Raw genomic sequence first — 15,909 nt, forward strand, 5'->3', positions numbered from 1 at the left:
TTCACAACCCTGAACAACTCCGCCGGACGTGAACTCATGGATGCAATGCGGGCAGAAAAGGATAACTTCTTTGCCGCATGTATGGCCTGAGCATAGGTCTTCAAATGAGCTCTATGTTGCAATTTGTCGGATTCAAGCTGAGTCTTTCTCCACTTGCGCTCCAGTTGTCTACCTCACTGCTTCAGCCCCCGTAGTTCTTCTGTATACCAAGGGGCCAAATTCTGAAGCAGGTTGGAGGGAACGCTTAGGAGCAATCATGCCTACTGCCCCAGTGAATTTGCTGTTCCAATTCTCCACCAGGGCATCAACAGGATCAACAGCAGAGCCAACACTAAATCCCTCCAAGGCTTCTTGAAATCCTGTTGGATCCAATAACCTTCTCGGGCGGATCATCCTAATAGGTCCCTTGCCCCTGTGAAGGTGGGAAGCGATTATGAGTCCAACCTTAACCAGATGGTGGTCCGTCCATGACAATGGGGAAATCACAGGATTCCCCACCCACGGAGCACCACCCTGATCAGAGTGAAAGACCAAATCAAGCATGTGACCAGCAATGTGCATGGGCCCCGAGACCACTTGGGATAGGCCCATAGTCGTCATGGCCGCTATGAACTCCTGAGCCACCCCGGACAAATTGGTCCCAAAGTGGACATTGAAGTCCCCCAGCACCACAAGCCTGGGGGACTCCAACACCAAGTCCGAGACCAAGTCCATCAGCTCAGTTAGAGACTCTGTTGAGCAGCGGGGTGATTGGTACACCAACAGAAGTTCCAGTCTATCCCTGGTCCCCAAACTTAAGTACACACATTCAATATGGTCCGACACTCTAACAGGGATCCTGGTAAGGGAAAGATTATTCTTATAGACCACAGCTACTCCACATCCCTGCCCATGGCCCCTCACCCGCTCCTCAAAAGAGTAGCCTGGAGGAAGAAGCTGGGACCACACTGGGCCCCCAGCCTCCCCCAGCCAGGTCTCTGCAATGCATACCAGGTTGGCACCTTCATCCAGAATCAAATCATGGATGGTTTCTGATTTGTTCTGGACCGACCTGGCATTACAGAGGAGCAAGGTGAGGTTCCAAGGGTGGTCGGCACTGCTCCCCAAGGTCAAAGTGCTGGCAGGACAGCCGGAAGGGGAAGCAGCTAGTAAATTTCTATGTTCCCTTCTACACACACACACACACACACACACACACACACACACACACACACACACACACACACTCCTCTGTCCTTCTCCCCACAGGTCACCCAGCCTACTCTCCCCAGTCAGGCCAGCAACTTCACCTCTTGGCTCAAGGCAGGGCAGCCAGCTAGCTACTGAGCCAGCCTAACGAACTGAGTAAAGATAGTTAGCTAACTAGTAACTTCTCAGTGCCACCACTGCTGCCGCCGCCACTACCACCATATGATGAAAGCAGGCTGTACCTGCTGGGCCCACCTATTTGTGCTTCTGCATCACGTGGCTCTGCAAGCTGCCACTGAAGCAGAACATCCCCTCTGGCTGCCTCCTTGGATGGATGGTCAAAAGGATGCTGGTAGAGGAAGGAGACAACGGAAGAGAAGCTGCTCATGAGAGCAAAATGTTCTGAGCAAAAAAATGTTCCAGCTGCCTCCCAGAACTTTGGAATACGAATACGATGAGTATTTATATACCAAAGTTCCCAAAGCAGTTTACATACAGAAATTAATTAATTAATTTAATTTAATGGCTGCCTGTCCCCAAAGGGCTCACAGTCTAAGAAACATAAGGAAGACATCAACAACAGCCACTGGACGGATGCTGTGATGGGGATGGAAGGGGCCAGTTGCTCTCCCCCTGCTAAATAAAGAGAAATAAACCACTTTTAAAAGGTGCCTCTTTGCTCAGTTAGCAGGAATTAGCAGAACTTTGGACACCACAACAAATGCAAAAAGAGAGAGAGAGAGAGATTTGGTCCCTCAAATAGTTGCATGTACTTCATAAAAGTCCATAGCTGGTAACCTGGTACCAGCCTGGCCTTTGTAGTTCTCTTCCTTTTAAAAATCAGCTTGTTTGATTTATTTCTGTCTCAGATTTTTTCAGACAGTACCTCTTAGACCTGGCTGATCAAAGTGGTTTTCTGAAATTTTCAAGAACTCTGTGCACCACCTCCAGATTGATTGATTGATTGCAGAGTGGAATAAGACAAATTAGTTCTAGCAGTGTCCAGTCTTTGGGCAAACTGCTAGTCCATGTTTATTCATGTAATTTCACTCTCAAACGTTTTCTACAGCTTGCTTGTGAGACATCACTTCTCAATACTCTTCCTTACAATTTCCACTAGTTTTCTCTTTCATATTTTATACATTAATTATATTTTATTGTGTTCGTAAAAAAACTTCAGTGTTATCAAAGTACAAGAAGTAAGAGTTATGGTGAGGAGACAGTGGCTCTTAAGGGTGACGATGTCATAGAATCATTTAACAGTTGAATCAGTATAAAGACAAACCCAAATTCTGCCCTGACCTGATATTCCAAACAGTTTACTTTTTTCTTATACCAGTTGATACCTACCTGTTTTTCTTATTTGTCCATTCTGTTCCTTATTTGTCAGTTCTGTTTTTGGTATGGATCTTCCATATCTAGTCAAAAGCACACCTAACAATGTCTTTCTTCCATTACAGATAATGATGGTGGTTTCACACAATTAATTTTCTTCCACAATGGGCGACATTTTTTTGAGTCATACTGTGGCCAACACTGACTTGCATTTATCTTGTACTTTGCTCAACATGCTCTGACCACACAGCCAATCCAATTTTCAAAAAGTCTCCCCATGATGGGCAAAATGGTTGTATGAATCCCTCCTGAGCAGCTCAGGTTTCTACCTCCAGAGCATTCTGCTCCCACATACTGCATCCAAGATGGTGTTTATTAACTTTCTCCCAATAGCTGCACAATGTTCAGTTGCTTCTTTTCTCAGCTATGTATAAGGAAAAAGTTGACAGCTCCCTAGGTAATGTTCATCTTCCAGTTTCCCATATATATATTTTAACAGAGCACACAGTACACTATGATCCTGTGCTCAGAAGGAAGTCCTATTGTGTGCAATGGGGCCTACTCCCTAGTAAGTCAGTTTAGGATTACTGCCTTAATATGTATTTTCTTTTGGTAGAAGTGTCTAGTTCTGCAGCAAACACTTTCCCTGCCCCATTTTTCTTCTGTATGTGTCAAGACTTCTAAATTAAAATGTGCTTACGATATTAAGCCTGATTTTTCAAAGCTGAGTCCAGACACTTTAAACCTGATAGCCATGCTCCTATGCAGTAAAAGTAGAATAGAAAACCTATTTAATAGGATAAGGTGATGACTGTTGGAAGCTTGAAATAGTGCTGTTCTAGACTTAGAGCCTCTGCTTTGTTTTCTGATTTCTGTGTGTGCCCAGGTGGAAACGACTACCCTATCTCTTCTCCTAATGTAAACCTTCTGTGCCTTTGTGCTTAGTTTTCTTGATTGTTAACTTCCACCATCAAGAGTGAAAAGGGAGGGGGGAAATTGGCAATATAAATACACTTATTTATGCTGGCTTTGTTCAGTGGAATTAATTTCTCAGTTATCCCTCCAACATCTGTGAACTGAAACTGTTCAACCTATTGAATTTATTGCATCCTGGTCACTGGTTAAATCTCCATCGTCCGACAGAGCTTTCTGCTGCACCTTCCCCTGCCTCCCCCCTTTTGCCTTGATGAGAGGCAAATGCTCTTTATTTATTTTGGTCATGATATTTTATGCCATGTGTTTTGCCTACTGTTTCCCTAAGGGCCCCTCAGGAAAACTTGCTCTTGCATTTTGGAATATCCTGTTGGCAAAAGCACCTGAATAAAATACAGATTTTTTGTGTGTGTGACATAAAGCCATGTGTCTGTGAAAAGGCAGGCGAGGGCGGGGGAAGAAACCTGGATCCACTATGAAAAAGAGGATATTTCCATTCCTCTTTGATCCTGATGAAACAGGCAAAATATTCTTTATCTATCCGTTATCCCTGGTCTCCACTCCACAGCAGCTTGAAACTTCATATAAACAGGACTTTTAACGAGTCAAGGAAGAAAGAACACCCGAGCTCAGATGGTGCCCTCCCCATTGCCTAGAGTTTGATCCTGCAGCTGTGCAATCATTTGAGCAACCGAAATGCTTGAGTATCTTCACATCAAAGTGACTGGCAGTAGAAGTTCTCTTCAGAAATTTGGTTTGCTTCTTCTAGTTTTCTTAGGGACAGTTTCCATATTATATATTTTCATGCATGTAATGACACACTCCTGTGCAAGGACACATGCATTGTGCAAAGATGAAATAGCTGTACATGTGCTCATCCCCTTCCAAAAACAAAACAAAACAAAACCCACCCCCGGGTATGACTAGCTAGTGTGTCCAAGTCAAGCCAAGTCAGCACCAGTACAAGGGGCATGACTAAGCTCTGAAAACTTCAGGGCCCATATAGGGGAGGATGCCACAAGGAGGAGGAGTTATGGCAAGTCTCTTGTGCCATCCTGCCTTCTCCCACCCATCCCGCCACTACGTCAATAGGAAAAATGGGAGGAGGAGTTGCTTCTGCTGATGCTGAGTCCCTCAGCTCTGTATGAAAGGGGCTTGTGGTACTGGTTATGAAACAATAATGGTACCCTTCCTCCTTAAAAGAAGGCTTTTTGGTGAAAATAGCTATACAGCCATGTGCACTCCAAGGGCATTATAAATAAACAAATGTCTGCAGAACTTGATATGAGTATGCAAATCTCAAGTGAAACTGAAACAGCAGAGCAGAAATAAATAGGTAGTGACAATTGGATGCTAGTGTCCTTTCAGGCCAATTAATGTATTTCTTAATTAGGAGGAGGTTGCCTCTTGGGCTAGGGAATAATTAGGTAATTTGAGAGGGAGGGAGGGAGAGAGAGGAGATGGGAATAGTTTCCCATCCGAGAATAACCCCACCAGAAATTATGGAAAACAGCAGAAAATGGCATATATTTTATACATAACATGTAATGAAAATTACTACTCCAGAAATATTGTGTACAGTTTGCCTACTTCAACATATATTTTTGAGTATCCAAAAGGAAAACAGAAGTCCTTTGCTGTTTGTGAAGTTGCCCAAGGCTTGTCTAGAAAATTTAAACAGATTATTGGCTTTACTGTGCAAATTTAGAAGACTGAACAATGCCAGGGAAAAAAAATCTGCCCAAATACTAAATTCTAATTTTGATTTGATGTTTTCACAGTATGGTTGTCCTAACTACAACACCATTTGTAACACCATTACAAATAAGTAATGAAGCTTCTTATTGGAAATATAGTTTGCCTTACTTTCTCTCTGTATTCTGATTTAATTTTCTCTAATATACTATCTGTACTTTACTGGAGTGCTTTAAAAATCTGCTCTGATTCTAATTTCTGAGCCATCAATGCAGCTTAAGAGCACTTAACTTTCTCTCAAGTGTGCTCATAATTATAGGCACAAAGTACTGTGACCAGTACAGAATTGTAATTTGTTGTACTGTACTCTATTTGGTCTTTTGTCCTTTCTATTCAACAAGGTTTTAAAATCAAATTAGCAGCCATACAGAGGCGTATCTAGGGAAAATAGCGCCCAGGGCAAGCACTGAAATTGCGCCCCCTGTCCAAACATCTGACACCCATCTTTCACATAACTTTACCATAATATCAGCTGGAAAATACAAGTCAAGCTTGTTAATCTTTTAATATTTCAAAAACTATTTAGCAGTGGACTTAGCCAGACCAAAAAATGCTGGAAAACTACAAATTTCAGTATGCTGGGGCTCATGAAATACCCAAATACTATGTGGAGGTGTACTTGGAAAACTAAACAGAAGTACCTGTCTAATTCTCTACTATGCATTGTAGCATCACTATGACATAAGTTTTAAAAATAAATGGAGAATTTGGCTTTTCCCAGATAATAAATAATTATCTGAAAATAATTAAAGGATATGCAGAGTAAACTGTGTCACTGCTTGGAATATATTCTAGTCTTTCAGAAAGACAGTTAAAATGAGAGAAAGAGAGCAAGAAACTCCCAGTGGGCCTTAATATTAAGGATTTCACACTGTTTCAAAGACAAACTCACCATTAATAGCCATATTATTAAGACATCACATTTAACTCACTTATCACAAGAAGCAAAGTAAGAGCAAATGAATACAATCCTAGCTCATAAGCCTCAGCTCAATATTCACAAGCCCTGATTCTCTGTACTTAGTGCCAAACTAAATATGTGTACAGTCACACACACACACACACACACACACACACTTAAAAAAAATACCTGTAGCCCCTTCGGGGTCGCTTCCTAAAGGCCATGTGTGTGTGGGGGGGGGTCTGCAAAGGTTCCCCCTCCCCCCACTGGCCTCTAGGGCCTTGCAGGGACCATTTGAGCATGTGCGGTGGCTGTTTTTAAAATATATATTTTTTAAATGGCTGCTGAAAACAAAATGGCCACCACGCATGCTCAAATGGCCTCTGCAAGGCCTGGCATTTGAACATACATGGTGATCATTTTGTTTTCCGCAGCCATTTTTAAAATTTTTTTAAAAATGACTCCCCCCTTCAGGTGGCGCCTGGGGCACGTGCCCTGCCTGCCCCACCCTAGATACCATGGCATGGTCTAAGCTTTAGACTCTAGAGGTATTAGGTAGTACAATTGACAGCCGCCTTGCCATTTATTGAAAAAAAGATACTACTAACAGTCACATGTTATGTTCAACACGTGTACAATGAATGTACAATGTACACACTGCAGGGCTGCTCACCTTCGGCCCTCCTGCAGATGTTGGCCTACAGTTCCCATAATCCCTGGCCACTGAGGGTGAGGATTATGGGAGTTGTAGTTCAAAAACTGCTGGGGGGCCTAAGTTGAGCAGGCCTGGTACATTCACCCAAATCCAGGTGGGGGGGAACTCTGTAATAATTTGGATGTGGTGGCACCGATTACCAGAAGGACAGCCTTGTTGAGCAAACATGGCGGGAATGGATCAGCATTTTTCTCTCCCCCATGTAGACTTGCTCTGAGTCAAAGGCTGGGCTTAAATCCACCATTCACCAAGTCCCCATTCATTACAGCTCCCTAAGCAGGTTTTCCGCCACGCAGCTCCCAGGTGTTCACATGTGCTGGCAAATCCAGGCTGGGCTTCCTTAGCTCGGTTTTGCCTGCATGTGTGCATAGCCCCAATTCACACATGAATAACCCCTATTCACACTATGGTCTTCTAGACATGAACAGGCAGCAGAGGTGTGAGGGTTTTCTTTTCTTTTATCTTTTAAGTTCAGTACCAAATCAGTCATCTTTTCATTTGAGGACTGTGAAAACACAGATCAGCTATTATTATCTAGCCATGTCTTCTTTATAAAATAAATATGAATTTCAACCTTTCTGACCTTGTATATGCTGATTTAGTAGCATCAATAACCTTTAGAAAAAGCAGTGAGCATTCTGACAGCGTTCTGAAGTAATCCTTATGGTACTATTGTGTGCTGCCTTGATCTGTGAGGAGTTTTTGTCCTGGATGAGAGTGTCTCAGCTCTGATTGTTGTTGGTGCCCTCTGTCTACAGATCTAAGCTATAACAAAATGTGCAGCTATCAATAGAACAGGCACCTCAATTTTTTAGAGTGAGAGCTGAAAAAGTTTCCCAGTGACTGTGGGGTGGTGGTAATCTTACAGTATCTGTTGGAATTTTTAACATAGGTGTTCAGCTATGGGGTTTGTGTGTGTAGGAGGACTAAATCCTGTCTAGTTTTGCTGGGGCTGAAGGGTACTGTTCCGTGCAAGTTTTGGTCATATCTGGAGGGCAGATTTCAGAAGGGGTGTGGGGGTGGGGGGATGGACTACTGTTTGTTAATTGGCCTATGGAGTTTCACCAGGTTCCATCTTGTCTCCCATACAATTTAACCTCTGCATGGAACTGCTGGGAGAGTGCAGTGTTACCAATATGGAGATGACATTCTACTCTTTAGCCTTGTTCAGGCATATATTGGGGGCACTGTACTTGGAGTGTCCCAACTCTGAGAGCGCACTTGAAAGCTCCGCTTATGCTTTGACATGCTCTGAGATACTCTTCCAGTGATCAGAATTCTGTGGCCAATGAAACAAACAGTAATCCGTCCCCCCACCTAGAAACCTGCTCTCCAGGTAGGGTTGAAATAAGCAAAAACAGTGCTTCTGAGCTCCAGCCTGCCTAGGCAGTTCAGAAGGATTTGAACCTCCTGTTATTCTCTCTCTCCCTCCCTCCCTCCCTCCCTTCCTCTCCTCAAATCTATGATATAAGGAATGTCTATAAAAACTCACATCTATGTTAAGGATATAGTGTAATTCTATCAGATCCTGTAGGAATACGTCTCTCTTACTAGGGACCATTGTCAATCCCCAACTGAAGAAGGGAGCTACTAGTACAATGTTCCCAGTTCATATATCACCTGACCAGGGTTTAGCTCTCCTTTACATCAGAAAAAGGGGACTGTGGAAACTCTGAATTAGTGTTTGGAGGCTGTGATTGACTGGATATGGCTAACAAGTGGAGACTTTCCCCAGTCAAAACAGAGATTCTTTTTGTTCGTAGGAAAGCCAATCTGATTGAATCCTGGCTTCATGTCTGGGCTTGATTGCTAACTTTGGTTAGAACAAACTGGGATTTGTTGGAGTCAGACATCACTACAAAGCCTGTAACAGGACCCAATGTTAATTTCTCTCTCTGCTTGCACACAAAGGAGGGAGAGTGTGTGAGAGCCCAAGCGGCTTGCAAACTTTCACAAAACCATGATTAAGCCATGTTTCCATGTGATATGTGAACCAGGCTAATTTCATTAACCCCCATGTTTTTTGTATTACGAGGAGACAAAAAATTCCCTCTTTCCAGTTTTTCATACCATGCATACCTTTATAAGTTTCTATCATTTTATAAATCACTTATTATATGTATATGTTCTTTGGGTTAAAAATGCATTTGTTACCTGAGTTGCATGTGTATGTCATTATGTATAAAATAAAGGGTTATGTTTAGCATCTGTAATTTGAATACAGAGCACTTTTGGACACATGCTCTGAATTATCTTGAAGACCCAAATCATGTTCCATCATAATGCTAGGTTTTTTTCTTCCTTTCCCTAATGCCTTAGAATAAATCTGCTGTACTGTATGGTGCCCTGAGATTTATTTCTAAATCCTCATTCAGACTATTTACTCCTTACAGTTGAAAGCTTAGATTTAATTTAAGCTGCTGTAGCAAAACCCACATCTTTCTTCTAGACAAACATACCACTTGTATGGGGAAGAAAGGGAAAAGAAGAGAAAATAATGTTGGACTGTCATTTTATTATTGCTATCTCTGTGCTGCCACCAACTCTGGTTCATGCAATATTATGGAGTACTTTTCTTCCAGTCTTTATCTAGAAAATGTTTGTCTTTATGTACACGACTAAGCCCCAGCAAGGTGTCTGTAGACTGCCAGGTGTGGAGGTTCAGCTCTTTTTGCATTTTTCTGTCCTAGACTGTTTGAGACTCCAGTACTCTGGGTACTCCCTAAAGAGTTGCACTGCATTGTGATTTTAGAAAAAAATAAGAACAGGAATCCAAGGAGCAGTTTTACTGGATTTTTGGCTGTGGCATCTTTTAAAGTTTTCATTGGTGGAAAAGAAACAAAGAAGCAGAACAGGCTTATAATGAGAGGAGAAAAAGTAGCTTCTGAAACTTAACAGAGAAAGTAGTTTTGAAACTTATGTGAGAAAGGAAAACGGGAAGACATGCATTGGCCAGAGCCATTCTTACTGCCAAGTCTCTGTTTATTTGGAGAGTGGAGAGAAGGGACAAATAGGACATCACTGGATCAAATGGATTTTTAGCAGCATTATTAAAATAAACAATACAGAGGAGAATGTAGCACAATCACTATAAAGAAGCAAAGCTCTAAATGCAGGAATAGGTTATTAGGATGTCCTGGGTATTTGGAGAGATCACCTTAGGCACTGAAGGCATTTCCATTGGCTTAAACAATTTGCTGCCTTGTTCAGAGGTAGCTGATAGGTTGAGGAAGATGACACCATCAAAGTGTAGAACATGTTTTGGGATAACTGGCACCAAGCCAATAAATATACATCTTTCAGCATCATGAGAGAGAAGGCAAAGGATGTAATCCCAGCTGTTGTGTAAGACTAAGCTCTTTTGAATTTTTAATAGAAATGCAGTTTGAGGAGGGCGTAATTTTGAAGTGGAGGAAAATTAACAGTCATCTTACCCCTACAAATACCTAACAGCCATTTCCTCACTAAAATTTCCCTAAAGCTGCTTTCCTTCTGTATTGTTTACCCATGGACCCTGGCAGTGTGTATGTGTGGGACAATGGCCATCAGGAAAGGGCTAATCATCCTTCCTCTATGCCTATCCTTGTTCAAAATAGTGCTGCTAAAACTGCTTTTCAATTAAAAATGGCAATCAGAACTTCTACATACTTCCATTCCAAATGTAGTTTGCTCTTATGTTCTTAAAAAATATTTTTGTATAGGGGCATTTGATATGGTTGCCCTGGTCTATGGGAATGAAACAGTAGCTGCCTGGTGAACAATTTATTGTCCCTTCCCTTGAACATGGAAGTTCCACTTAGCCATCTATTCTGCTCCAGGCTGAGCCAGGGTTTCTGCCAAGGCAGGGATCCAAGAGTGCAGTTCCAAGGGTCAGAACCAGCACTTTGGCTAGCATTTGGCAGAGAAACAAGCACTGGACAATGCAACATAGAAGACATTTACTCCAGCAGCTCTTGCAGCAAACTCTTGGTTCTTATAGCTGCTGCCCTGGCAGAGTGAATTGGCCTCACCCTTTCCTTGCAAAGGCTCTGTTTCTTAAAGGGGCAGTACCCAATTTCTTAAGCACTAGCTCTGGTGATGCCAGTGTGGGGCAGGCATCACCACACTAAATGTGGTGATGCTACTAAAAGTGATAGGGAGCTCCTTCACACATCGAAGGATGAAGTCAGGGTTGTGTCCTTGGGTAGTGATGAGGGTGGTGGCTTGGGTTCCCCTAGTTCTCCTGGGGTGTGTGTGTCGGGGGTGTGTGTGTCACAGTGGCAAGAGTCACATGGGGTCTTGATCTCAGGTTGTTTCTTCCTGTCTCATCACCTAAACTTTGTGACTTGTTCAGTCTGAGTTACCCTCAGGTACATATTTTTGGGGATCACAGTTGGTTTCAGAGGGAAGAGGAGATTGGGGGAAAAATAACACCCTTCTCCTGTAGCACCAGAGCACCATCAATGCACCAGCGCTTTGTTATTCTGTATATCAGCCAGTATATAAATGGAGTAGTGGTCCATTTGGTTATTTTAGAGATAACCATTTTAAACTCAACCATTATTTTAAAGTTAGCCAGGTTAGATGCCTTCATGTCTGTCAGCCAGTTCTTTTGTAACCATGGATTTTGTCCCTCTACTCTGCTCAGCCTTACTAGGAAAGCTCACTGCAAGGTCTGTTGGATACTGTTAGAGGAGTAGAGGGCAGCTGTTGGGGCCATCATGCCAACAAAAATTGCTCTGCTGGATATGGCAAAGTGGGATTCATGAGTCTAGTCCTAGGGTCCCCAGAAGTGGAGCACTGGATCTTGGGATTGGATTGTTAGTTAAAGGAACTAATACAAGCTCCACAACAAAGATGGGATATGACATTTGTTCTAGGCTTGTTGGATTTCGGTGTACTGTTCCCCATATCTTAAAATTGCCCTTTGGAACTAACTCTGACAATCCACTTCTCCATTTTGGATGACTGATGGCTGTGGACAGAAATTAGTTTCTGAGATTATACTATTATGTTTGCAATGGTGCTCATGTTAATAAGGTTCATATAAAGCAATGATTATGCAATTATATAATTGGCTAGGAAACTTCATTATTATTTATCTCCGGAGAAACTTCTTGGCCCGTTGATAATTAACATTTAAGTGGATTATTATAGCTAGTGACTGTGAGTTGGAGGCCTTTTCCAAAGTCTTGATACATGTAAGAATGCCTTGGCAATAAATGTCAGTAATATTGCAGATACAAAACTGAAAGTTTCCACCTCTCTTCTCCCCAAATACATACATACATACATACATACATACAAATATTTATATACCGCTTTTCGATTAAAGTCCCCAAAGCGGTTTACACAGAGAAAACAATAATAAAGTAATAAGATGGATCCCTCTCCCCAAAGGGCTCACAGTCTAAAAAGAAACAAAGTAGACACCAGCAGCAGCTACTGGTGGGATTCTGTGCTGGGGCTAGATAGGGCCAATTGCTCTCCCCCTGCTAAATATAAGAGAATCACCATTTTGAAAGGTGCCTCCTTGCTCAGTTAGCTGGACTGAGCTGCTAATACACATACAATCATCCTTATTTTATGAGGCTTTTGTCAACTTCTCTTCTGTAGATCTGCTCATAGAGCTGAAAATCTTGAGAAAAAAATTAACCAAGGAGCTGGTTCCTGATTCCCTTCTGTTTCCTCTGCATAAACTAAATAAAGTTGCTTCTTAGATCTGTGAAACTATGGAAGAGTCTAGTCACAAATGGTTTTTGCCCTGTACAGTCTCATTTAAGTCCATGGGGCTGCACCTGTGTAACTTCTCCTTCATATCTCATTAGGTCATACCTGTTTTATGAGGTCTCTCATTATTAATATTTCTATATGGTTTAGATGATTTTTTCATTACAATTTGCATTTACATGTGCTCTGTTTCACCCACACCCTCACAACCATCCCTAGGGTGTGGGAATTGGAGAAATTGCTCTAAGCCTCATATCTAGGGTGGCTTCGTATGTCAGATACCAGTGCCTTACCACCTTCTGTAGTGGGCACCTTGGCTTTGCCTGCTTCAGTTGACAGCTTGACTCTTCCCTTCCTGCACTACCATCTCTCCTCGCCATCTCTTCCTCTCGCTCCTTCATTCCCTCCTTTCAAAACTGAGCATGTCTCCTTGGCCTTTGGAGAGAAAAGGCAGAGCAGTGCAGCAGCAGTGCAGTTTCATTGGCCAGTGCTGCTACCCAGTGAGGAGGAGGAAGAGGAAGCAGCAGCAGCAGCAGCAGCAGCAGCAGCAATATGGCCTCTCTCCTGCCTGTCTGCTTGCTTGCTTCTTTGTCTGATAGCCAGCTAGCCAGCCAGTCAGCCAGCCAACAGCAGCAAGAAGAGTACTTCCACACAGGGGCACTGCTAGTCATGGACCTGGGGGCCCAGGTTCATGTGCCCTCCTAGAGGGCCCCATGCTTTTCCCCAAGGGAAAAGAGGGCCCCTTTTATATTTTCATAATGGTTTGGCCTAGGGCTCTGAAATTTGGCATGGATGTAGAAAGGGTTAACAGGATTCTGTTTGTTTATTTTGAAGTGGATTGGTCTGTCTGTTGATTTTTAATTTTTTTGGGGGGAAAACCCTTCAAAAATTATTATAAGTGGCTTGTTTCATGGCACAAAAAACTCTGGAACTGAAGTCCCCCCCTCCATCTCTGGACCATCATTCCACTCCCATGTGGAGGAATCTGCCCATTGCCTTCATAAAAAGGTTAACCATGACCCCCCTTTCACTTCCTTTTTCAGAATTGATTGGCCCAGAGTTCTAAAATTGAGCACAGATGTAGGATAGGTTTTCAGGACTCTGTATATTGATTTTGAAGTGCATTGGTCAATATGTTGATTTTAATGATTTTTTTTAATTTTAAAAAAGTCTTCCAAAAAAGGCCTATATGTGGCTTGTTTCATGGCAGAAAATTAAAAAAAAACCCTGCTGGAACTGAAGCCCCCCTTGGACCATCATTCCACCCCCATGTGGAGGATTCTGCCCTTTGCCTTCATATACAATCCCCCTGCCCAACCCTTTACATTTTTGAGCATTGCTGGGGGGAAAGTGGCAGGGCAGGGACAAGCAGGTAAAGAGCTCCTTACAAGCTTCTTAAGGGAACCGCTCCCTGCCCCACCAGCCCGTGCACGAGCCATTCGTGCACCTCTCTAGTGTATATATATAATGCTTATTTTGCAGGAGTAGTGAGGGGGCATAAGCTCATTAGGTCCAGGGTCCAAAATTACCCAGCTGCACCCCACTTTCAGCAGGAAGCTGAGCCAGATAAGGAGGCAGGCAGTTTGTTAGAGTTATCCCCTTATCTGTGAATAACAGCTCAATTTGTCTACTCAGAAATAAGTCCCATCGAGTACAGTGGAACCTATTCTCATGTAAGTGTGCATAGGATTTCAGCCTACAAGACTTTGCAACTTCATTACCTCTTTGAACAACCTATCTTCTTTATATTTAATTCTCTTAGCCAGCATGCGTGTCCTGGATTTGGCAGTGGAATTTTTGCAACACATACAGAGTTCTGCCACCGAAGGGCGAGAGTTGCGGGCAAGAAAAAATGGCAGTAGGCGGTATCGGCGGGCCACAAAACATCCTGAGGAGGTGGCGGGACGGCCTGGCCAAGTCAGGCTGTCCCGGGAAAGGACAAGGTGGCAGCGGCACAGCCTGGCCTGGCCGCCGGGAGTGGGAGCGGGAGGCAGAGGTGGCAGGACGGCCAGAGGAGGTGCCGGCGAGAGGGGTGAGTGGGAAACAGGCAACAGCGTGAAGCCCCGGGCTCCTGTTGGAGGCCTGGGTGGGAGGGAAATGGGTAATGGGCTTCGCCACCCAGGAGGAGGTTCCCTGTTCGCCACCCGCTGAGGTAAGATGCACAGTGCGGGGGGGGGAGGAGAGGAACGGAAGGGGAGGGAGGACAAGAGAAAGGAGATCAGGAGGGAGGGGGCAGGGGGAGGGAGGGCAAGAGAGTGTGGGGTGGGAGCGGGGCAAGAGGGGAGCAGGAGGGAGGGGGAGAGGGGCAGGAGGGAGGGGGAGAAGGGCGGAAGGGGAGGGCAGGGACAAGAGAGAGGAGAGCAGGAGGGAGGAGGCAGGGGAGAGGGAGGGCAAGAGAGTGTGGGGCAGGAGGGGGAGGGGGCAAGAGAGAGTAGAGGGGGAGGGAGGGCAAGAAACTGTGGGGCAGGAGGGAGGGGGAGGGAGGGCAAGAGAGTGAGGCAGGAAGGAGGGGGAGGGAGGGCAAGAGAGTGTAGGGCAGAGAGAGTGGGGGGAAGGGAGGGCAAGAGAGAGTGGGGCAGGAGGGTACAGCCAGCCCCCAAAAGTGCACAGATGCTCTGTGTGGGCAGGCTTGTACATATAATTCTCCTGGGTGTGCCTTGGAATGTGTGTCCCAGCGCCCAGCTGATTGGCTGGGCAGTGGACGTGCCTGATTGGCTGAGATTCACCCAGGAGGATTGGTTGCTGTGGCAGTGGCCTGGCTGTGGAGGCCGGAGGCGGCGGGCCCGGCCCGGCTGTGGAGGCAAGGCCCAGGAGCAGGAAAAGAAAGGGGGAGCAGAAGTGGTGGTGGGGAGGAGAGGCGGCTGGGCCTGGAAGCGGAGACTGGGGCAGAAGTGGGGGGGGGGGAGAGGTAACTGCCAGCCCCAAAGAGCGCACAGATGCTCTGTGCGGGGTTGGCTAGTAGGAAACTTAATATTCATGAGCATAAAAGTATGTGCTTCTTTACTCACTGCGGAATGATGGCTCTGTGGTGAAGGCGGATTTCAGAATGAAAGTAGCAGCAACACTGATCGTGATTGGTGAGGTGTGTGTGTGTGTGTGTGTGTACACACACACACACACACACACACACACACACACACACACACACACACACACACACACGTGTTAAAGGGCCCCCACACACTCTGATTTACTCTGGGCCTAATCTCATACAGCCAAATAGATTAATTTTCCATCTATTTGACAAGATGTGGTATTTACTGGTTTTCAAAGGGAACTTTCAGGATAGGTCTGTCAACAGCGCTTAGTCACAATAAGTTAGCAGAACTGCAGAGAACAACTTTTGATTTCTGACTCAAAGTATTGGCTTTTG

At 44.3% G+C, this 15,909-nt stretch overlaps 1 protein-coding gene across 4 annotated transcripts in view; it reads left to right on the forward strand.

The window, feature by feature from the left end:
- Window positions 1-15,909, forward strand: part of ADAMTS2 (ADAM metallopeptidase with thrombospondin type 1 motif 2) — a 392,140-nt gene that overhangs the window by 88,076 nt on the left and 288,155 nt on the right. The window lies entirely within an intron of this gene.

This window comes from Hemicordylus capensis, chromosome 2, assembly GCF_027244095.1.
Source record: "Hemicordylus capensis ecotype Gifberg chromosome 2, rHemCap1.1.pri, whole genome shotgun sequence".
Lineage (NCBI taxonomy): Eukaryota > Metazoa > Chordata > Lepidosauria > Squamata > Cordylidae > Hemicordylus > Hemicordylus capensis.